General features: G+C 45.1%; 1 protein-coding gene across 18 annotated transcripts in view; it reads right to left on the bottom strand.

The window, feature by feature from the left end:
- The window catches only part of MAP2 (microtubule associated protein 2), a 680,541-nt gene that overhangs the window by 226,285 nt on the left and 431,240 nt on the right, over nucleotides 1–23,016 (bottom strand). The window lies entirely within an intron of this gene.

Here is a 23,016-nt window from a genome sequence, read left to right as displayed (position 1 = left end):
TGAAATGATTCTGGGTATGATTGAACTGTGTTTGACCAACAAGGTCTTTTTGTTTGACAAAAAATATTATAAACAATTGCAAGGTACTGCAATGGGTTCGACATTTGCTCCAATCTATGCAAATCTTACAATGGGGTAGTTCGAAAAATTAATTATGTGGCCAGGGGGGAATACACAATACACTGAAAAAATCGTATTATGGTTGAGGTTTATAGATGACTTATTTGTCATCTGGAAGGGGACAAAAAAACAGTGGTTGGGGTTTGTTAAAATCTTACATGAAAATACACTCAACCTGAAATGTACTGCATCCCGTAGCTGCAAAGGTATTGTATTTTTGGATGTGGTAGTTGAACAACAATTAGGTAAAATAGAAACTGATCTTTATAGAAAACCTACCGGATCCAATGCTCCCCTCCATGCACCTAGCAACTAACCCAAGAGCCTGATTTAGAGCATACCCTACATGGAATTTTTGAGACTCTGGAGAAACTGTTCCACCATAGAGTGCTTTGAGAAGCACATCAGAGTGACTGCTAAGGGCTTTAGAGATCAGGCATACCCTAAGAACGTCATTGAGCGTGCATTTTTCAAAGTATGTAAAATGGTGATCAGAACTCAATCTACAGAAAGTGACAAAAAGGTGGATGAGTCTAGGTTTATGCCAATCGTCTAAAAGCATCAGGACCATTATGAACCGACATTGGCATGTGCTGAAGTTGGACACAAATTTGGTTAAAGTTTTGTCTAACAACCACAGCACCTCTTACAGAAGATCCACATTGTTTACTGGTTTCAAGTTTTATGCAAAAAATTCTAAACCCTCAGTGGCACATTGGATGCAAATGCCAGGTGGAGGTTTTCGTAAATGCACTAAGTGCAAAGCTTGTCAGTATACCCATAATTGTACCACTTTTGAGAATCCAGTGCTTAAAGATACAGTGAAAATTAAGGACAAGATATCATGCAATATGGAGTGTTTTGTGTACGTCCTCATGTGTTTCTGTAATAAGTGGTATGTGGGAAGCACAGTATGTAAATTAAAATTATGCATGCTGCAATACATCTGTGCCATAAAAAACAATGACCAATCATCCCCCATGGCTAAACACTTTACTGAAAAACACGGGAGTGATTTGGAAGGTTTCAAGTTCTTTGGACTGCAAAGCATACCTCAGTCATTAAGAGGGGGGAACCGTGAACTGTTACTGCGGCAGCAAGAAACCAGAACAATATTAGACTTTGAGACCCAGTTTCCATTTGGACATAATATAGATGAGCAATTGTACACCTTTTTATAACTTTTTCATAACTTTTTTATAACTTTTTAATAGGTTGTCATTGTGATATCCTGATTATATGCTGCTTTGTTTTGCTCTATGAATTTTGAAAAAGTAGACGTTGCAGCCAAGGTGTACTGTGTGACATGATGGGCATTGATCTGTGTTTGTACATAAAGGACTTCAAAAAGTGATATACGCTGTGTTGGGTGAGCCCCATGAGCCATTTAGTTGGATTGAACTTTTTCCTCCTTTTCTTTTCTTCTACTTTGTTCTTGTCTTTCTCCTTGATTTCTTCTTCTTTTTCATCTTGGTGAGTTCTTTGACTTCCTGTGCCCATTGTGCATTTTATTCTGTGTTTCCATATACTTATTTTCTTAGTATTCTTCTCTGTTTTTCATGGTAATTTCAACTAGTCACTATTAGCTAGTCCTTTTGTAGGTTCCATGAATGGGGTGAGATTTTCATTATGGTGAGTAGGTGATTGAATGTATTATTTACCAACTATTATATAGGTAGGAACATGTTGTTGTGTTTCAGGAAGAACTATGTTGAGTATATGTGGATGTATGTTGATTTGGTTTGTCATTTCTTGGTGATATGGTCAGCTAATGGCTGACCGGTAGGAATCTGACCAGAATGCTAGCACATCAGAATAAATAGGCTGACAGAAATAGGTGCTCAAAGCTACTCTGAACCTCAGCCAGTTGGGCTTGGTGAAAAAATGTGGCAGGAGCGAGAGTGCTGCAAGGGTGTGCTGTGAAAAGATAATGTTTTTCCATGAAAACATGCATAGATGTACATATCTATGCTGATGGATGACCAGTGGTTATTGAGAAGCCAGCTTTAGATGTCAGATGGTAGTTGGCAAACACTGTGGTACGGTAACCAAATGTGGGGTGTAGGTTAGCTTGCTGGTTGAAGATTTACTTCCTGGAACTTGGAGTTCATTGTATTTTTTTAGAAGGGGTGAGGACCGGAAAGGGTGATTTTGCTTTTTTTAATTGCATTGCCTACTAAAGCTTCATTTAGCAACCTGTTCTGAATTTACACAAAGTTAGGATTAGGTGAAAAGGCATGTCCAGTTGTAACTCACAATCTGTTGGGTAACTGTGAACATCTTATGTTAGGTGAAATTTGTATAGCTCAGCACCACCATGATCATGAGGCACTGCAACAGCTAACTTCCTTCTTTAAATAGGTAATTGATGGTTTAATGTCTGAAGGTCAAGCATTAGCTAATGTTAATGTTTGCTCCCATTAAGCAAATGTTTGTTGAAAAAACAAACCGTTTTTTCAATAAATGGTCCATGAACCATTACTTCTGGTGACAACACTGAGCATTTGATTCCTCTGAGAGATCCTTTATAATTTTGGTTGATTAGTAGCACAGCCACCAATGGCAAACGTTTGCCACAGCTTAGTAGAAAGACTGAGGAGATTGACTGGACTTGACAACAACTTTGGTAACAATGTCAGGCAAACAAGATTGCTTGCTTTTAGTCAGATCTCGCCAAGGCCTTGCCATGTGTTCTACTGACACATTGCTGTTGAAATGCTTCCTACTGCCTCTCCAGACACTGGATGGGAGACAAGTATGTAATGCTACATTTAATTTTAAAAATAACATTATCAATGCAAAAATTAATTTCGAATGCCATGTGTTTTGTGCGTGTGTGAGCAAAAGTTTGAGTATGCGCATATGTGAGTGAGAGAATTATTTGTGTGCCTTACTATCTATGTCTATGTGTGAGAGTGACTGGTTGGATGAGTGTGTGTGTATGTGTGTGTGCATTCAAATGTGAATAATGCATGCATGTGTTTGGCCGGGGTTGTGTCTGCACCGGCATTATCAAATGGATGTATAATTGCAATGCTGGCATGTATTGTGCACATGACATCATGAATGGGAATGCTGGCACATGTTGTACCCACACTATCAAGAACGTAATTTACAGTGCCAGTGCTGTCATATATTGTAGGCACAACAACATCAGAGTCATTTTCCATGTGATTTTGGGTACAGCATTATGAATGTGATGAACGAGCACAACATCATCAAAGTGATTTTGGGTCGGAATGCTGAAATATATTGTGGGTGGGGCACCATACAGGTTATTTACTATAGCAATGGTGGCATGTGTTATGGGCGCACCACCATGAAATTCATTTTCTGTGAAAATGCTGGCATTCATTGTGGGCATGACATTAAAGTGATTTACATTAGGAACGCTGGGATATAGTGTTGGGGCAGCAGCATAATGAAGCTCATTTATAGTGGGAAAGCTGTCATATATTGTGGGTGCAGCATTGTGAAAGCATTTTACCAAGGGAATGCTTGCATATATTGTGGGCACAGCATCATGAAACTGATATACATTGTCTATGTTGGCATATATTGCAGGCACAACATTATCAACATTTACGGTGGGAATCCTGGTATATATTTAGGCACAGCATCACAATGGCGGTTTACATCGTGAATAATGCAATTTGTTCAGGGCACAGCATCATGAACATTATTTACAGAGAGAATGCTGGAATGTATTGTGGCAGCAGTATCATGAAAGCGATTTACATAGACAGTGCAGGCACAGGTTGGGGACACCTCATCAAAAATGTGATTTTAAATGGCAAGCATTTATGTGGGCAAGACATCAAATAGATTTACTGTGGGAAAGCTGGTATATACAGTAGGCACATCAGCATCATGGAAGAGATTTACAGTGGCAGTGCTGTATCATGAGCGCAGCATCATCAAAGAGTTTTATCATAAGAATGCTGTTCTATATTGTGGGCTCAGCATCATGAAAATGATTTACATATGGGCAAGACATCAAAGTGATTTGTAGTATGAATGCAGCATATATTCTAGAGTGGGACCTTGAAGGTAATTTATAGTGGCATATATTGTGGGGATACCAGTATGGCAGTGTTTTACTGTAACAATACTGGAATATATTGTGGGTACAGCACCATGAAAGTTTTATAATTTGGCAGCGCTGACATAGTTGTGGGCGTGGCATCATGAAAGTGTTTTACAGGGGCAATATAGGTATATATTGTGGACTGGGGCATCATGAACATGTTGCAAAATGTTCCTGTGTACTGTTGGTGACCCAGACTTTAACTTATTTCACCTATCTGACTTTGGATTCCCAGCCTGATGCCGGGGAATATTCACAGCATGTCAATTTATGAAAGATACCAATGTTTGAGAACAGGAGTTACAGGTAAGAAACCTACTCCATTACAACTTATTTCGCTTTCATACTAACTTAAACTACGTTCTAATACTTTTAAATAAAGGCTGATTGTTTCATTTACAACACAGTTTGTTCTCCAGTTGACACTTTTGTCATGAAAGCTTTCAGAATCATAAAAATGAAAGTTGAATTGTCACCTGTATATGAATTTATTTTATCTTATTTTAACTTAATTGCGAGTGTTTGCAATATTGTTTTTTTGGATGTACACTGTTTTTTTTCCCTCCAAAATCAGGCAGGAAAGGAAATGAAACAACAATAAAACCTACTGACATTAGTGGGGAGATTTGCTTTTCTGGGGAAAATAAAAGTTCCAATCCAAATTTGTTTTTAAGGTTTTATATGATTTATAATTCTGAAATAAAATTAAGTTGGTATTGTTTAGTTTTATGGAAAGATTAAAGGCGGACATTAAGCATACACCATTTTTATTGCCACTAACAACAGCATGTCACAAAAACAAAATCAAAACTTCGAACTCAAACTAGAAGTATCCTGAGGTGATCACCTAGAACACTGCTACTCGAATATGGGTGTTTAGGTCTGTTCAAAGCAATGACTGAAAGCAGGTTATTTTATCACACATGCTCTTGTGGGATGTGTTTATATTACTTAACACAAGAATAACCCATAGGGCAGTTTTGAGCAATCCCAAGTTGTCCAATATAAGGTGTGGACTAATCAGCGAGTGCTGGGTTTAGGCTTACTTCATATTGCATTCTGGTACTTGTAGTCCTGAATTTAAAATGTAAGACCACTAGGTGTACTTGCTTAACATTAGAGATGTTACATAGGAAAAGTGGGTTTTAGCCTCGAAGTCAAATCTGGCTATGCTTGTGATTTTGCTGAAACCTAGAATTTGAAAACCCAAGGCAATGCCCCATACACAATTCAGGTTGAGTCAGAGATTTGACAGGGACGACAAAATATGCATCACGTATCTTCACTGTATATGGGCTCATGTGAGATTTACTGCATTGATTCTTAGACTTTTTGGGCTTCGGTATTCTAAATATCACACTCCAGAAAGCTATTTGAAAGGATTTAATTATATAAACCATATTTTCTAAACTGGCCACTAAGTAAGTGACCATTCTTTGAATATCTGTCTTTAGCATGGCTAGCTTTTTCACCCACATTGGTAACAATCTTGCAGATTAACTTTTGAGTCTGTTAAACTGAAAGTACCTCAGATTCTGTGAAAACCAAGGTGCACTTCAGCCACTTCCTCAAGATGATATTTGAAGACGTGATCATTCTGCATACAGACATATACAAACGAAAGATTGAGGGGAAATTATTTCATGGCCCCGGGATTATTCCCCCATAACAAGGGCTTGCGTAAACTTCCAGACTAAGGAATCCTGTTGCCTTTATGCTGTGCCCCATAGGCGGAAAGAGGAACTCTATTAAATCACAATGCCTAGGTTTATTAACCAAATTATACGCGACCACTAGAACATTTGCATATTTCAACACATAATTTTATTAAGATAATACATTTTAAAAATATATTTAACATTCTGTGTAAACATTCCGTAATAGTAAAAAACACTTTATATAAACACAGTTACCTAAAATTCATATCACACAACAAGAAGCTCACAAAGTGCAAACGTGCTTCTTTTCTATTCACACACCTCTCATACAAATGTTAGTCCACACTCTCTTCACCATACAAAGTTATACAGACACCTGTCGAATACACAAAACAGAGAGTTCTCAAATTCTGAATTGCTTCCTCCTTCCTCGTGCCCTTATTTGATGAATCCTTTTTAATAAAAGGTTCTCATTAATTTAATTAATCTTTGAACAATGTTGCCTACTAATAGAGCAACCGCAAGGCCCGACATGTTTCGTTCTTATAACAATGTTAGACAAATGACAGAACTTCTTCAGGGGAAATCCGACAACCAGGTTCTCTTGGTCTTCTCAAACTTTGTGTGTAAATGTTCCTCTATGACCCGTGGTGACTTCAATAAATTATGCAGTCCACGGTATCGTAGGCTTGTTTCCAAAGTCAAACGGCCCACCGTTGTAGTTAAACACCATGCACACTGGCGCCACCGTCTTGCTACAGCTATGTAAGATGATAGATTCGATCGTAACGGTAGTTGGCAGGTTTTACTTGATCCTGTGAACGGGACCGCCCATTATGTTAAGCCATCCGATTGACACTCAGACGCGAAGCCGCTCAGTTAAATTTGCGTAAACGGTTTTCATTCGTTTGGTGTCCTGTGTTACTTCTAACGTGCTCGCGTACGTGTTGCCTCAACCGCCTGATGTTCATACAGAGCACTGAAGCGCTTGAGCCAAACCTCTCCTGATACAATATTCCTCAGCTGGTACAAATCCTTCCTTGCTAATTGCCACCAATTCATCCAAATTGTTTCCTCCAGATCACCAACTCTGCACCACCTATAAAGCCCTACAAGGATCCATCCCCTCCTTCTTGATCTTCAACCTTTACATGGAACCACTCTAAACCTTCCTGGCTGAACACAACATCCCTATCTACAATTACACAGATGACACACTTCTCCAGCATGGGGTCTGGCATGGATTCACATGCTCATGAATATTCCCCGTCGTCAGGCCGGGAATCCTTGGTATAGAAAAAAATCAGTATCAGTTTTGTTTCTGATCTGTCTTTCTTAGTAGTAACCAATCACTGGTCTCTGGGTCATACTGCCCCCAGCCAATGACTGCCCTCTCCCTAAACCCCGCCTCTGGCAGCCATCCTCAGATTTTTACTGCACGTTCAAGTGTTGGGAGTCCCCGTGCTGTAGCTCTCGAACTTTTGCTGCGTTTTCGCGCTTTTTCAGGAGATTTTTCTCATTTTTCGGTTAAATAGAGCCTCAAGCTCCACCGTTTCTACATCCGATCAAAGGGGATCCGTTTCGGAGTTTTCTATGCCCCTCAAGGGTGAAGATTTCATCGAGTTACGCTTTTGGAGGATTCCAGAAGTTCCGAGGCCTACCCCGGACATGGCCCAGGAGAAAGGAAGCTCGACGCCCGGGAAGCTGTTCACCTGCCCTGGATGAGAGCTTCAGAATATTTTCAAGGAGGACGAGCATTCGTTATGCCTCTACTGTCTCCATGAGGACAAGACGCACACGGAGAAGGACTGTGCGTTTTGTGGGAACATGTCGGAGCGGACCATGAAGGATCGCCACCTCCGTCTCGCCAACTGGCTGGAAGGGAAGAGCCCGTCAGGCGAGAAGAAGAAAAAGAAGTCCGAGCGGTCTTCTAAGTCCTGTGAGGGTGCCCCGGCGACGGGGGCCCAACAAAAGGCTAAGCACCGCGAGTCCGCGGGCACCGGAAGCGCCGAACGGTCAGGCTCCTTGGCTGCCAGATAGGGCGCAACCTCCCCGGCACCATCAACCACGAGCCAACGCTCTGGCTCGGGTAAGAGGAAGTCAGAGAACCCGGCGAAGCTTCTGGAGAGGCCCCGGTCGATCTCAAAGATTCCGGCAGAGGGGGAGCGAGGCTCAGACCCTCCCCCCAAGGTGAAGGCCCCAGGCGTACAGAAGGTGACGATGGCCTTAATTCACCCTGCTAAGACCTCGATTGAGGATGTCGCCGCGGCCCTGGCTCAGCCTGTGGAGGCTACACCAGTGGAGGCGACCTCAGGACCCAGAGTCTCCCTGCCACCGCAGAGAGGTCGTCTTTCAGGCCCATTGAGAAGACCCCCACGAAGTCCTCGTTGGAAAAGGTGGGGGGGGGGCTGGTGGCCATCGTGGATACGGACACGACCTCTGAAGAAGAGCTCATCGAAGTCGTGGAAGAAGCCCAGCCCATCGGGAGGGATCCCGACGAGGGCGACGACGAGAGCGACGGTGTCGCCGACGAGGCTCCTCAAGAGCCCTCGCGCCCGTCGTTTTCGGCGCCACAGGAAACTTCGGCGGCCATTTTGTCAGCGATTCAGTCCTTATGCTCGGAGATAAGGACAAGGTTGCCCCTCCCCCCGACGGAGGTACCTGAGCCAGACCCGACGGGGGAACCGGAGCCAGGACCTTCGGAAAGTCCACCGCATAAGAGGAGGAGGAAGCATCCTACGCCACCTCTCTCACCTCTGCGGCCTGCTCTGCCTTCCCCCCGGTCTACTAACCACAGGGATGATACAGGCACGGACACGGCTACGACAGGTACAGATGACGACGGAGGCAACGAAGGAACACCGCCCAACGAGATTGGATCCTTTCATGCCATGATTTCCAGGGCATCCGAGCTCTTCCAGCTCTGCCCAGAAGAGAAGAAGAAGGAAGGGTTCCTTTACCAACGGCGCGAGGCTAAAAGGAAGACGGTCCTCGCCGTACCGCTTCTTGATGACATCTGGGATGAGGGGCTCGCCCTCCTCAAGAACCCTGCCACGGCGCCGGCAAAGAGGGACCGGTACGAGAAGAAGTACCGGGTCCCCGACGCTGCCCCCTTGTGCCTTCGGGCGCAACCTACCCCGGATTCGGTCGTCTCGGCGGCGGCAAAGAAGAAAGCTGGGGGGGCATCGGCCTCGACATCAACTTCCCCGCTGGACGGCGGGGGCAGGAAGCTGGACACGATGAGACGACGGATCATCTCATCCGCAGCGACGACTATCAAGGCGGCCAACGCCCTAGCTATTGTAGCCCGCTACGACAGGGAGTCGTGGTTCAAAATCGCCCCTCTGTTGGACTTCCTTCCGGACGCTAAAAGGGCTGAGGCCCTTGAAATCCTACAGGAAGGTGAGATTGCTTCGGACCACGCCATCACGGTGGCAACGGACATCGCCGACACCGGTTTCCGTCAGTTGGGCAACAGCGTTTGCTTGAGATGACGAGGATGGCTCAAGGCCACGGATTTCCGCCAGGACGTACAAACCAAGGTTTTGGACATGCCCTTCGACGGGAACAACCTGTTTGGGAAGGCGGTTGATGAGTCCCTTCAGGCCATCAAGACAGACACAGAGACTGCCCGGGCACTGGGAGTGCTCCAACAACGACGGCCGTCCTTTTGGAGCTCCGGAGGCAGACAAGGTGCCTCCAAGGGATCCGGCAGTGGCTCCTCCACGTACCGCCAAGCGGCAAGATCTTCATCCCAAGAAGCCTACAGGGGACGCGGCAAGTCAGGTGGTGCCCGTCGTCGTCGACAGGGAGGTCAAGGAGGCAAGGCGGCCTCCAAACAAGATTGAACCGACCGTGGGGTCGGACCCCCGCCGAAGCACCCCGGTGGGAGGCCGGCTGGCGAGGTTCGTCAGCGTGTGGGAGTCCATCTCCACTGACCGTTGGGTGCTGGACGCCCTGGCCCAAGGGCACGCCGTTGAGTTTCAGAAGAAGTGCCCTCGCGTTCCACCCGTGGCCAGGAAGGAAAATCACGTCCCTCAACTACTGTTGGAAGTAAGGGCGATGCTCAAGAAGGGTGCCATCGAGCTCGTCCCAAAGAGGCTTTGGGGCTCCGGAGTTTACTCAAGGTACTTCCTCGTAAAAAAGAAGACAGGAGGATGGCGCCCCATCCTGGACCTGCGACGACTGAACAAGTACATCATGGCACAGAAGTTCCGTATGTTCACCCTCCAGCACGTGCTGGGACAGCTGGAGGAGGGCGATTTCCTGTCGTCGTTGGACTTGGAGGATGCGTACTTCCACATCCCCATTCTAAAAAGACACCGAAAGTTCTTCAGGTTCGTGGTCCAAGGGCGGCACTACCAGTTCAAGGCCCTCCCGTTCGGATTGAAGTCGGCACCCAGGGTGTTCACCAAGTGCCTCGCACCGGTGGCGGTGCGGCTGCGCCTACAGGGGATCCACGTCTACCCGTACCTGGACGACTGGCTCATCCGGGCAAGGACAAGGGAGCTCGCCGTGGAGCACACTGTGAAGACCGTCCAGCTGCTCACGGACCTGGGATTCTCCATCAACTTTCCAAAATCCCACCTGGGTCCGTCGCAAGTCGCCCTGTTTCTGGGAGCCAAGCTCGACACAGTGGCGCGGCTGGCCTCGCCGTCGGAGGAAAGGACCAGGACCATTCTGGGCAAGGTGCAACGTCTGCTGGCCACAGACATGGCCAGGGTAAGATCTATCAAGTCCCTCCTCGGGATGATGTCCTCCTGCATTTATCTGGTGCGCCTTTGCAGGCTTCGGATGCGCCCCTTACAAGAGTTCCTCGACGCCCGCTGGGTCCAGTCGACGGGCAGCTTCGAGGACAGGATCCCTCTCAACGAGACGTTCCGTCAGGCGATCCAGTGGTGGGGTACCCGCTCCCATCTGTCGGCGGGCACAGACTTTCAGACCCCAGCTCACCAGGTGACGGTGATGACGGACGCCTCCCTGGAAGGTTGGGGAGCGCACTCCGGAGAACTTCACACAGGAGGCCTTTGGCTCCCGGAGGAGAAGTCACTCCACATCAACATCTTGGAGCTCTGCGCAGTGTTCTGGGCCCTCAGGTCCTTTCTTCCGTCCCTCAAGGGCAAGGTGGTGAGGATCTTCACCGACAACAAAACCACGATGTTCTACATCCGGAAGCAGGGCGGAACCAGGTCCCCGGCCCTATCCAAGGAAGCCCAGGATCTGTGGCATTGGGCTGTCGCCCAAGGGATGTTTCTGGTGCCTCTTCATCTGGCAGGAATAAAAAACACGATTGCCGACTCACTCAGCAGGGAGCTGCGCTCTTGCCACGAGTGGGGACTATGCCAGGATCAAGTGGATCGACTCTTCCGACGATGGGGTGAACCCCAAATCGATCTCTTCGCGACGGCGATGAATTCCAAGTGCCAGAGGTTCGCCAGCAGGTTCCCCCGGCCGAGGAGCATGGGCAATGCTTTCTCGTTCCCCTGGGATGGCCTATTTCTTTATGCGTTCCCTCCGCTGCCGTTGCTGCTCCGGCTCATCAACCAGCTCAAGAGGTCCCGGTGCAGGATGATCCTCGTCGCACCGGCGTGGCCGAGACAGATCTGTTTCCCGGACCTTCTGGACTTGTCAACGTCCACACCAGTCAAGCTGCCGACGGACACAGATCTTCTCTCCAGAGAAGGAGGCGCCATTCTTCACCACAACCCGGAGTCGCTGAACTTGCAGGCCTGGCTCCTGCAGCACTAGAGTTTGGAGGGTACGACATCCCAGCCGACTGCAGAGAGGTTCTTGCAAAGGTCAGGGCGTCCTCAACTCTCAAGTGCTACGGACATAAATGGAAGAGGTTCTCTGTCTGGTGCCGTGCACAGAAGATTAACCCTCTGCGGATTACGGCCCCTCAAGTACTGCCGTACCTACTGTCGCTGGCCAAAGCTGGACTGGCTCACGCCTCCATCAAAATACGTCCTTGTGGTCTCATCGCCTGGTGAAAGAATTCATGAAGGGACTATTCCGATCATTCCCGCGGGTGAAGGCTCCTGCCCCGGCGTGGGAGCTTAATGTGGTGCTGACCAGGCTCATGGGGGCCCCATTCGAGCCTATGCATTCGGCGCCTTTGAAGTTCCTGTCATGGAAGACAGCTTTCCTCGTGGCCATCACCTCCGCACGACGAGTGGGAGAGATCCAGGCCCTATCTTGCAAGCCTCCATACGTGACTTTTCATGACACGAGGGTGGTGCTGAGGATGCACCCCTCCTTTATGCCCAAGGTGCCGTCGGACTTCCACCTCAACGAGCCCTTGGTGTTGGCAGTTTTCTTCCCGTCGCCTTCGTCGCCGGCCGAGAGGACTTTGCACTCGCTGGATGTAGCTAGAGCGCTGAAGTTCTACGTGGACTGCACGAAGAGTTTTCGGAAGACGTCACAGCTGTTTGTGAACTTTGGGACTGTGAATCAAGGGAACGCTCTCTCGAAGACTTCCATTTCCAGATGGCTCTCCGGCTGCATCATGCACTGTCACCGGTTGGCAAACCGACCGCTGCCCGGCCGTCCGAGAGCCCGTTCGACCAGAGCGATCGCTGCTACCACGGCGTTCCTGTCTGGTGTGCCCCTGCTGGACATCTGCAGGGCTGCGACGTGGAGGTCGATGCACACCTTCACAAGATTCTACTGCGTCGATCGGGACTCCAGGGAGGAGTCCAGGGTCGGCCAAGCAGTGCTGCGCAACCTGTTCGCCTAAGGTGAGCCTGGTGAGGAGGTAAGAGATGCTTAATGTTGAGTTGTTGTATTGCTTAATGTTGAGCCTGTTGCCACCTCCCGTGGTTGTGCATATGTGTACTGCTATGTATTCTCTTATTCATGAGCATGTGAATCCATGCCAGACCCCATGCTGGAGAAGGATCAAGTTACTTACCTGTAACTGTTGTTCTCCAGCATGGGTCTGGCATGGATTCACATGAGAACCCTCCCGCCTACCCCTCTGCGGCTCTTCACTTGGTCATACTGCCACTTTACGTGCTACCAAATCTGAGGATGGCTGCCAGAGGCGGGGCTTAGGGAGAGGGCAGTCATTAGCTGGGGGCAGTATGACCCAGAGACCAGTGATTGGTTACTACTAAGAAAGACAGATCAGAAACAAAACTGATACTGATTTGTTTCTATACCGAGGATTCCCGGCCTGACGACGGGGAATATTCATGAGCATGTGAATCCATGCCAGACCCCATGCTGGAGAAGGAACAAGTTACTTACCTGTAACTGTTGTTCTCCAGCATGGGTCTGGCATGGATTCACATGAGAACCCTCCCGCCTACCCCTCTGCGGCTCTTCACTTGGTCATACTGCCACTTTACGTGCTACCAAATCTGAGGATGGCTGCCAGAGGCGGGGCTTAGGGAGAGGGCAGTCATTAGCTGGGGGCAGTATGACCCAGAGACCAGTGATTGGTTACTACTAAGAAAGACAGATCAGAAACAAAACTGATACTGATTTGTTTCTATACCGAGGATTCCCGGCCTGACGACGGGGAATATTCATGAGCATGTGAATCCATGCCAGATCCATGCTGGAGAACAACAGTTACAGGTAAGTAACTTGTTCCATCTCTACCGCAAGATATCCTTCATGTAAGACATCCACAGGCTCATGGCCTGCTTCACATTGATCCAGTCCTGGATGCCCATTTCTAACCTGAAACTGAACCCCGTCCAAGATCGAATTCCTACTGCCGACCAACAACACTAAATACCCTGAAATGCAGATATGGCCCTTTGATATGAACCTTGAGGGCTTCACAACCTAGCAGACCACATGTGCCTGGACCCTTGGTTTGTACATTGACAGACATCTCTCCTTGAAGCAGCATGGAAGGCCTAAACTACTTTGTTCCAACTTTCTCTCCTGCAGAAAGTCAAGCCCTTTATCAAAGATCTTTTGTCCACTCCAAGGCGTTCTGGCCACCCCCTTTGTTCCCCTGAGAAGCATCCTACATGCTGGAGCACATCTCATTAAAGGACTCCTCAAATTCAACTGCATCACCAGACCCTCTTTGAAACTGCACTGGCTCTCACTGCAAGCATATATCATCTTCAAATCCTGTTGCATTATCTACAAGGCTGTCGCCCACAGGTACCCAAGCTACCAGGCAGAGACGCTCTGCATCTCCAGAGTCCTATGACGCACCAGAAGCAAGGACGTTTGTAATCTTGAACTCTGCCGGTGCAGTAAGGAAAGAACCAGAAGACACACGTCTGCAAATGTAACAATTGATTTTGAGTTGACTGTATGTAGAATTACATGGGTTTACGTAAATGAGGAGTGTTATATACTTTCTTTTGGATTTGTTTAAAAAAGACTTTTTGGTATCAAATGTTTTATGTAATTTTGCTGTAACACTTATTAACTGAGTGGGACAACACTCAGACAAAAATTAAACAAACAGATTGTTTTCATATAAGCATTCTATATATAAAATGTATTTTTCAAAACAATGATTGAGCAATTATTATGTATAACCTTTAAGCTTTAAGCATGAAAACCATAAAGAGACTCTGACAGGAGTGCATATGGGTTACATGTTGGTAACAACAGGCTGTTTTGAACAATAGTTGTGCAAAGTCTCCAAAGCCCCAGAGACTATACCGACATGCACCTGAAAAGTTTCTAAAGTGTTACTTGACTACCGATACTGCTTGAGATTAGAAACACAAATATCACAGAACACGCTAGCAAATAATACTATTAGTAGTGCCCCTCCTCTATAACCTGTTGTCTATCCTTTTTGGCCAACCAAGAGGGTGCACACTCTAATTAACATTATAGCATAATCCCTATGAGCATGTCATTTTCACAAATTGACGCTACTACAGCAAAAAGGGAAGAGGTGCACGGATTTAGTGAGGAGGAAGCCCGAAGGATCATCAGGCTAATCAAATCCACAGGAGAGGAATTTGTCACATCAAATAAACCTGAAGCCTTGATTAGACAATTGGAATGGACAATACGCTGAGAGATAAATCTGAAGCTGCATGCAAACACCCTAGCCCAGTATCATAGGGCACAGAGAATACCACGTGGCCTAAGAGTCACGCTAGAACCAACTTTATGTAAAGAGAACCTGACTTTTGTAAAACGCTGTTGGCAGATCTCAACACGTTCTCTCGATCTCATCTTGTTAACGATTAAAGAGCTCGCACAGAATTTGAGTACCTTACAAGAGGACATTAACAACATCAAAATCAGCCCTACTGGCAATTTATCCCAGGAACAAATACAACAGATACTTGAGGATACCAACCAGAAACTGGATGAATACAAAAAAGAATTCTAAGTGAAGAAAATAAGAAAGTTCAGGAGAGACACACAGGATTACAAACGTGATATTGTTTACAGTTGGCAAGAGTATTACGGACAAAGAGCCTCTAAACCTTATCAACCACGGTCACCCAAACCAGGTGTACCATGTGCTGAAACCACATCCTCTGACAAATCCAGTTTAGAGTTAGAAGCAACCCCTGAAGCAGCAGCAGCAGCTGAAGTGTCAACATCAGATACTAACGTCAGTGGAGGAGTTCCTTTTTTAGAAAAAAAACACTAGAAGGGGAAAAAAGAAAAAATCTGCAGAGAAAGAAGACGACCTTAAAAAAGACTTAGTAGTCAAAATATCAGTGTGCCAACTCTCCAAATTTGAATTGGGTATTTTACAGAAAGGCTTATCTTTTGTGCCTCAGCAAAGCAGTTCACTTCTAAAAGAAAAAAATCGATTTTTTTCAGATTGGTGAGGAAATTAAAACTCAAAGTGTTCTTCGACTCAATAGAGGAACAGTCTGATAGCGAAGAAACTTCTGGATACCTTGAAATGCCGCTGAAATGCAATTTGTTTCCATCAGTGCAGAATACTATCTTAACAGCAGTTGAAAAAAAAGGTATTAGAGGAATTCAAAAAGATCTAATTTCATCCGAAGAGATATGGTAATTTCACAAGCAGGGAGCGTCAGACCCTCAAGGGATTGTAGGACAACCAGGAGATAATCTTCAAACCGGCAGAGACAAAGGATGGGCCCTTGTCCTCATAGGCAAAGACATTACTTAAAGGAAGTTGAAAGACAACTGAGGGACTACAAGATATACCAAGAGATCAAATTTGATCCAACAGAGAAAGTCTGGGCGCTAATTAAAGAAGTCTTGGACGAAGCCAGGAACAGGGAGGTAATTTCCAAGCTTACAAGAACATTCTTAGAAATCTCGCATCCGGTTATGCTGATATTCTACATCTTACAGAAGATCCATAAGAGTCTTACAAATCCTCCTGGATGCCCCATTATTGCCGTCATGGGCAGTTTACTAGAACCCTTGGTGAAATACCTTGATAAGGTGATACAACCACTGATTCAAGTAAGTCCAACCTACGTAAAAGACACTGGCCCTCATTACGACCCTGGCGGAGTGGGTTTACGCCAGCGTTATTCGCGGCGGACCCGTCCGCCCTACTACGAGTTCCCGTAGCGCCATGGAACGTTTTCCGCCTGGTTTTTCCGGGGCGGAGAAATCCATGGCGCTACGGGACCTTGATGTTAATTACGCCACCGTATTTTGCGGTGGCGCAATTAACGCCTTCCCCACTCCCATTATACCCTATGGGGCAAAAATGGGAATGGGGAAGGGTAAAATGGGGAATGGGGATTTACCGCCCCGCCAAGGTCGGCATGGGGCGGAAAATCCGCCAACCTCCATGGCGCTATCGGCAGCTTTCCGCCGTGCTCCGCGGTGCATTTAGCACCGCGATTTCCGCCAGGGTCGTAATGAGGGCCACTATGCATTTTCTATCCAAACTAAATGATATTCAGTTTGTAAAGGGATGGGACACACTGTTCACAATGGACGTAACCTCTCTGTACACCAACATCGTACACAAAGTAGGTTTGGAGGCTATGGAATGGCTCCTACTAGAAGTGGATACCTGTTCAGGCAACAGGGTATTTGTACTTATGTTATTGAAACTGGTGCTAATGAACAACTTCTTTAAATTTGATAAAAAGTTCTATTTACAACTATCGGGAACAAGTATGGGGGCAGTGATGGCACCAAGTTATGTAAACACGTAATGCTCTACCTAGAAACGGACCATGTTTTGAATTCGGCAAGATCGATGCAACATCTTTCCATCTTTGTGAGATACATAGACGACGTATTTGGGGATTCGAGGGGACCAGCAGATGAACTACAAGAGTTGTTCGAAATGATGGATAACATGCACCCCCTGATACAATTTACCACACAGTCCAGTGACACCAAAATTCATTTTCTGGATGTTGAGGTATACTATGAGGAAAGAGGCCTCAACACTAGGTTCTTTACCAAACCCATAGATAGAAGTAGCCTTTTGCTTAAAACCAGTTTTCACCCAAAACGAACGATTGACTTTGTACCACTTAGTCAATTTCTAAGGTATGGGAGAAACATATCCAATGAAGATGAGTACAAGAAACAAGCAGTGGAACTAGAAACAACATTTCTGGAGAGGAAGTACAACACTGACTTGATCAAGGGCATATCAGAGAGTTGAGAAGGTACAGAGGCTGACCCTACTGACACCAAAACCATCAAAGGTGAATCCACCTTTGGTATTTGTCATGACCCACTCTACACAAAGCACTAAGATCAAGAGAATAGTTAAGCAGAACTGGAACATCACACAAACGGACCCTACTTTGCAGAGACTTTTTCCAGATCCTCCCACCTTCGCTTAAAGAAACATCCAGGCTCTTAGAAACAGCCTAGTGAGTGCTGAGCTGTCTGAAATGCAAACATCAAAAGTAAAACACAAAGGGACCCAACCTTGTTTTAACTGTCAACACTGCAGAAATGTTATTAGAGGCAATAGGATCACAAACCCACACACAGAAGAGGTAATAGAGTTAAGACACTCATGCACTTGTGACTCGCAGAATGTAGTGTATGTCCTCAGATGCCAATGTGGCCTGTACTACGTGGGGATGACAATGCGTAAGGCCAAAATCAGGTGGAAAGAGCATAAACCAAACATACAAACAAAAAACCTGAAATCACCTGTGGCTACACACTTCATGGAAGCGAGACATAGGGGGTCATTACGACCGTGGCGTTAAGGTTTTAACGGCGCCGTAAAAGGTGTCGGCGCCATTAAACCCTTAACACCTGATTACGAGGTCCCTTTGCGGCTCCCGACCTTAACGGCTGGTCTGGACCAGCCGTTAAAGTAGGGACCCGCAAAGGGTCTTCCGAGGTAATTATGGTACTGCAATTCCCCAGTCCCATTGAGCCCTATGGGGTAAAAATGGGAAGGGGGAAGGGCCAATGTTAAATGGGGAATTACCGCCCCGCCAACCTTGGAATGGGGCGGTATTTCCCCATTTACCATTGGCGGACTTGTTACAATACTGGCAGCAACCATGGTGCTAATAGCACCATTAGTTACCGCCGGTGTTGTAATGAGGGCAATAATATAGCCCAATTGAAATGCGTGATTCTAGAACAGGTGACAATGAGAAACGGGGGTGGGGGAAGATTTGCACAAGAAGCTACTGCAGAGAGATATTGCATGGATAGACATGCTGGCCTCCCTCGACCCACGGGGGATGAATAGCGAATGGGACTTAATGTGTTTTATTTAAATTGCCCTTTGTCCCTGTTAGAGTGTGAGCAGGTCAGTTACCTGTGAGGAGTGGGACACCTAAGATTGCGGAGGGCGATAGGGCAACAGTATCTATTGTAACAAGGATTGACAGATGAAGTTCAACCTGGTTTGATGCAAACTGACTGTGCGGGTGTATTGATGCTTACTAAAGATGACACAATGTATAACCTGGTTTGATGCAAATTGATGTATTACAACATATTTGGACTCAACTCTAGAAGATTTTGTCCCATGGAGCACAATCAAATTTGTAACATCGGAAATGTTAAGAATCAAGATGGCTGCCACACCTATTTTGCATGGAATGCGCATGCGGAACGTTGCCATGGCCACGCGAGTATTTACACGGATGTGAGGTGCTTGACTGGCTCACTGGTCGGCTGCCTCACATCCCCTGTAAAAGAAAACTAGGTAAGGATTTACAGATTAAGTTTGCATGCTACCGAACACAATAGCAGTAAACGGCTAGGGCATCATTTGCCAAATTCGCTTACGTGCTGCCGCAATCAACACACACCCGGTCACTTGGATCAAACGGGTGCTTACACACATGATCTAGTCTTAGAAGATTCTTGACTCTAAAGGCTTTTTCTGTTTCCAATTGCTTACACAGAGGCAAGATGACCTTAGACAGTCAGCCCTGCATGTGAATGGCCACATTGGGGGTCTTAACAGCCAGGCCTGGGTGAGTGAAGAATGAATAACCTGTATCTGAGCTATATACATGGTGCGTTTGACTGTGAATTTACTTCATAATTTTTATAGGGATTTTTAGCTAACGGAAGTTCTATGTATGTTTTCTCATCGATTGAATTTACCTCAAGAGCATTTAACACTATCAGAGGTTAGTGTCTGCTACACTATATGGGGAATATGCTGTAAGAGATTACTAAAAACAACACCTGTGAGGTCGTAACAATCTGATTTGCATCCACTTTAGGTATACAGATAAACATGTAAAGGTAGTTTGTTTTGGGAAGAAAGACAACTCCAAGCCCCGAGTATGGATTAGGTATATCCGAAACATGTTGGCAAATTTAACAATTGATTTTGAGTTGGCAGTTTGTAGAAATACATGGGTTTATGTAAATGAGGAGTGTTATTTACTTTCTTTTGGATTTGTTTTAGAAAAAACATTTTTGATATAAAATCTTTGATGTAAATTTGCTTTAAAACTTAATAACTAAGTGGGAAAACACTCAGACAAAAATAAAACAAACAGATTGTTTTTATATAAGCATTCTATTAATGAAATGTATTTTTGAAAACATATGATTGAGATATGTATTATGCATATCCTTTAAGCTATACTGCATGAAAACCATAAAGGGACTCTGTCCGACAGGAGTGCATTTGGGTTACCTGTTGGTAACAACAGGCTGTTTTGAACAAGAATCATAAGACAAGTCTCATCTGTCCATGCCCCCAGACTCTGGAAACTCCTAGCCTTCGTGCGTCTACATTTCTCAATGGTACTCAAGACCCTCCACTTCAAAGAATGGCTCCTCTTTACCACCTAGCTTCACACCACCTTCTCCCCCCAGTCAACTAGAGACTGGGCGATCTGCTCCACCTTGTTGCCTCCCCTGGTTACTTGTAGATCCCTTTCTGCTAAATTGTCGACCCTCCCTCATTCTAAGATCTCCTCTCCCTTGTATTGATCCCTTGCAATCTTCTTCCCTTGCTGTGTGCTTCCCACAATAACTTGTAAATTGCTCCCATGATTCCTGCAGCTAGGTCTGCAATCAGCAAATACCCTAGTAGTAATAATAAGAGGCAGACCAGGGCATTCACCATTATTTGATCCCTTTGCAATATTCTGAATCATTGTTTTCTTCCTTTTAAATAAATCCTTAGATACATTTATATAATGAATACACTCAGCCCTGTTATCTTGCCTGGGGCATTTTAAGGGTAGCAACTAGTTGATTTTTTGCTATTCTGCAATATTTACCAGTTGCATTTATAATGACGTTATACACATTTTCAATATTAAATGTTTTTCCTGAGTAATCATTTCCAAAGATTTCAAAGACTTGTACCAGCTCATCCTGTCTAACAGGGATGCATTTCTCAAGATTTAAGTTTTACCGTTGAACCCTTTGCCTGGAGCGAACTAGGAATGTTCCCGTAGTAACAAAGAGCATTCATAGTGTGTATTTGCCTGCCATTTCCATTCATATGCCCACTATTAGTCAGAGTGGCATTCTAACTGTGCGACAATCTTCAAATGTAATGCTAAACTCCAGCTACCCAAATCCAACAAAATGTAATCAATGTAGGAGTGGGATAACCCTTTTCTAATAGTGGCAGGCGCAGTACAGTCTACTTTGAATCTTTCATTACCAGCTCTTAGGCCCATCTCAAAGAAGGAACTGTCTAATTTTAGCACATCTCAATGCTGCCTAATTGGAAGATCCACCTGAATTCAGAATATTCCATCCTAAATCGTCTACATCTGAGAAGCCTGCTGTTATCATTAGAAGTTCAAATTGAACATTGATACCACCAAAGGCAATTACACTACATCCTGATCCATATGTAAGACAACTGTCCCCTAGATATAAATGTTCTCCCTAAGGGCCAGCAGATCTCTTTACCCTCATGCGGTCTGAAATAAATAGTAAAATAATAACAAAGCCTTGCCTGTGGAAACAGAGAAGCTTTGACAGAGTATATTAAGATTGCGTGTTTCAATATTTAACACTGTTGCCCCAGCCAAGGGTGCACCCAAACTGTTGAGCCCCCACTCGGTATTTCCTAATGGCCTTTACTCGCTGGTACAAAAATGTTGGTATCCTGGTTGAAAGAATGGTTTGGTAGCCATGAATACAACCTGATGTTTATCAATGAAATCTATGTAGTCAAGATTGTTTATTTTGGTATTACCCAAATTGACGTTTTACAATTGACCTTCTGCACAATTGACCTTTATATTATTTTAGTTATTTTATATATGTATTGGGTTGGTTTTGGATAATAAATGATATAAGGGGATTGGGTGGGGGATTGTGGGGGATTTTGGATTGGGTGGGGAGCTGTGGGGGGTTTCCCCCCGCATATACATCCTAATTGACCTTCTAAATTAGGTCAATTCTCCCGAGGTCAATTGTGAAAAAGTCAATTAGTATACAACCTGTATTTTAGAAGTAAGGTCAGGTATCTTCCAAAATAGAGTAAATGTTAGACCAGATGTTACATTACCACTACCATCATCTTCAGGTCTGATTGCGTGGGGTTGGGGGTGGAGCATCAGTCTACTCTGGCATGTCATTGTCATATCATTTATCGGTAGAGCTTCCTCCTGCCGATATCTGTGGAATGCCTTTTGGTGCTTGATCGCTCTTTCCAGTCAGTCGCAATTCTTTTTCACATAACGGTTGTCCAAGTGGAGGGCTCTCCCACCGTAGCTTTATCTTGAGGATAATGTTACAGCTGTATGGCAGGGGAGTAACACCTGAAATCTATAGACAAAACAGACTTGACTAATGACTTATTTGCCAATTTAACCCTTACTAGATCATACTTTGGGGAAGACGGATCTGGGCACCTCTGCACAACAATCATTTCTCTTTTGATGGACAGGCAGCTGTTAGTATGGCGTATCATATGAATGACTTTATTAGTTGGTGTATTTTCTAGCACATAAGAATCACTCAATAATTTTGGGACCCTAGTCATTAAGACGGCATTACAAAGGAGATTGCATAAAGGGTCTTGATTCTGGGGAGAAGGCTCTGCTTGCGGCTTATTTTGTTAACATTCCGTTGGTTTTTCGTAGATGCCAGTATCGACTATCCTTTTCATCAGGTAGAGTAAGGGCCAATCTGACTTTGGAGAGGAGGTGGCCTGATTTGGCCTTATTATTAAACATCTCAAGCATAGATGTATGGACGATCCACAATTTTGGTGTAGCTACCCTTTCCTAGTAATTATGCTTAATTAACTTAGTCTGTGAATTAGTAATGTACATTTATGTTTCATCTTTGGCCGCTTCCACCGCCAGATTTGCTGTTCTATCCAACTCAAGAGTCTTTCTCCTCTTTCTCTTTTATGGGCTCAACTCTATTGGATGTCATGGCATTGACCTCTATCTGTATTGAGGATACTAACCTACAAAACTGAAATAGTTTCCTGGAGAGATCTATTATATTGTTGGTGTTGTCCAGGCAACTAGAGCATTCAGTAGTCTCCAACTCATGTGTGGAATCCTTGCACAATTTAGTGGGGTTACTAATGGGTTGTGTGGCTAGTGCACGGAGACTCTTGGGAGTGGTAGAAAAAGACAAAATCTGTCTAAGTGCATACCAAGGTTCATGAAAATAGGTAGAAAATTAGAGATTTGTTGAAGTTTCGTAAGGGAGTCGAGGTGCTGGGGGGGTAAAACAGTTCTGACACCTAGGCTTGAGTAACAAAGCAAAAATAGTATCCTAATCTATAGGATACCTTTGTCCCCTGCACACCACTATACTGAAAAACAG

This window comes from Ambystoma mexicanum, chromosome 9, assembly GCF_040938575.1.
Source record: "Ambystoma mexicanum isolate Mex_15411 chromosome 9, UKY_AmexF1_1, whole genome shotgun sequence".
Taxonomy (NCBI): domain Eukaryota; kingdom Metazoa; phylum Chordata; class Amphibia; order Caudata; family Ambystomatidae; genus Ambystoma; species Ambystoma mexicanum.
Note: the sequence above shows the minus strand (reverse complement) of the source record. Positions and strands in the feature narration are given on the sequence as shown.